This window comes from Gekko japonicus, unplaced genomic scaffold, assembly GCF_001447785.1.
Source record: "Gekko japonicus isolate JY-2015 unplaced genomic scaffold, Gekko_japonicus_V1.1 scaffold23, whole genome shotgun sequence".
NCBI classification, from domain to species: domain Eukaryota; kingdom Metazoa; phylum Chordata; class Lepidosauria; order Squamata; family Gekkonidae; genus Gekko; species Gekko japonicus.
Genome location: NW_015163094.1, coordinates 1,320,426 through 1,322,925, shown reverse-complemented (window position 1 = coordinate 1,322,925; position 2,500 = coordinate 1,320,426).

Sequence of the window (2,500 nt, the reverse complement as noted above, 5' to 3'; positions counted from 1 at the left end):
GGGAGGAAGAAGGGGCCCACTCCCTCTCAGCACAGAGAAGTGGAGGGGGAGAAGGAGATTCCTCCAAGAAAGGGTCCCTGTACTCAGGGTTCCGTGGGTGGTCGGACATCAAAGCAGGCTACCTTCCAAGAGGTCATTCCCACAGGGACACCGACACTGCCATCCAGAAGGGCTACATGGAGGGCTTCGGAAGCAGTCACTTGCCTCATCAGCGAGATGATTGCTGAGTATGGCCAACCCTTTCACCAGCTGCTGCAACACCTGGCTCCCTGGTACTCGGTCCCCTCACGGAGGGCCATGAGCTGAAAAGTCTTGCCCGCCATGCACTGCTCTTCAGTGGTGATGGCCAACGGTGAGCTCTCCAAAGCAAAGGACAAAACTGTGCACTTCACAGCAGAATTTTGGAGCAGCCAGCAGTACAGCTACCTCACCCTCACCACCCACTGGAGGCAAACAGAGGACCTGTCTGTCTGGACTGTAGGGGGATGGCCCAGTCTCCAGGAAGGGACAGTCCTGCCACCGGGCTACAAAGTGGCTCTGTTCCATGTTCAGGGGATGGACACAGACCACATGGCACAAAATATCACTGCCATGATACAGAGTAGCCTGAGGGAGTGGGTGGGCAGTGGCAACATTGTCTGGAGCTACATGGTCATGGACACCAGCACAAACATGCTGGCAGTGGTGAAGGCTGCGCAACTAAAGGGTATTGTTTGCCTGGTGCACACACTTCATCTGGTGGTGAAGGATGCTCTGGAGCTGGGGACAAATGTCAGGGCCATCTGAAAAGCTGCCACCCTTGAGATGTTGGAACCTCTGGAAACCTGCTGGCACCTGTCTACCCACTTCTCACTCAGCATCAAGTCTGCCCATCTGCTGCATGAGAGGAAGGGGGAGGGGAGGAGCCTGAACACCAGCTCATCCTGGACACTCTGGAACTCCACCGACTATGGTTGCACGTTTGGTGGAGCAGAAGTGGGCAGGTGCAGGATGTCATCTCCTCCATGACCATCCTGCACAAGGAAGAAGAGCGCAGCATCAGCACCAACAACTGGCTGACCCTCTCCCAAATGGTGCATGTCCTCAAGCCCTTTCAAGAACACCACCAACATGCTTTGCACCTATATGGCCAGCCTGGGGCAAGTCTTCCCCCTGATTCAAGGGCTGGACCAGGAGTTGGCCTCTCCGCTGTAGCCGGGCCCTGAGGGGACATCTGTTGTCCCACAGGTCAGGGCCTTGGCAGAGAAGTTGTATGTGGGCATCACCACCAGGTTGCATCCTTTCTGCAAAACATTGCAGAATGCTCCAGAATGCAGAACTCATGCAATGGAAGTGTGAACTCTGCAAAGAAGTGCAGAAGCTACAGGCCAACATTAGTGGCCAGAGGGAAAAGTGGTTGCAAGAGGATGGGAAGAGGAGGCAGAACCTCTGACTCAAACAGTCCAACCAGGGAGAGCCCTCCCTGCTGGTTGTCAGTGGTGAACTGGGATGTCAGCAGCAGCAACAGCAGCAGCGATGCCAGGCATGCCATGGCAAAGGATTTGGCAGAGGTGATCATGAGGGAGTATCTCACCGAGTCCCCTAAGCCTGCTGATGCCAATCCTCTGGTGTACTGGTCACACAAGTTTGCCATCTGGCTCAACCTCACTTGCAGGGCTGGTCCATCATAGACAATTTTTAGGCAGCAGCCTAAAGTGGCCCCTTAAGAGGGGGCACCCCCCGGCCTGCTGCCCTGCCCCTCCCTCACCTAAACAGGGTAGTAAATCACGGGCCACCGCCTACCTTTCTGGGCTAAGACAAAAATGTGTGAGCCAGAGGCTAAAAAACTGTGAGCGAGCTCACATTAACTCAGCTTAGAGGGAACACTAATCCCAACCATCAGCCTGGTGCCCCCTGCCAGGAGTAAGGCACAACCTGGCAATCCTACTTTAAAGAATAGATGGAAAGTTATCTAGACCTTTTGGGACATAATAATTTTGACATTAGAGATCAGCAACTGGAGAACCCAGGGCCAAAACTGATTATTAGAAATAGCAATTGTTCTTTCAGTTGCCAACGCAGAGAAGAGAACTTGTGTAGATGCATTGGTGGCTGTGGCAGTAACATTTTTTTGGCCCCCCGGAGGGGATTTTTTTATTGCATTTTATATATAGACTACAAACTACAATGAAAAAAGGGAGAAAGTAAAGATAACCACTACTGACTAAAAACCCAAGAGAGGAGATCTTCAAAATAACTTATATACTATACCATCCCTTTAAACGCTACATTCTATGAACTTAGTCAGTCATGCTTTTATAACTTTTAAATCTTAAGTTTAACTGTTAGGAAAGATTCCCTCAGCATCTCCATGTTAAAATATCTTATTTATCAGAGTTCCATTCAGAGTCTTTCAACCTTCATTTCTTCTTGTCTTGTCTCTTCCGCAGTTTGTAAGGACTTTTAGGAGCCGCTGCACCTTTCTCCGAAAGAGAGTCCTCTCCAGAGGACCCCAAGTCCA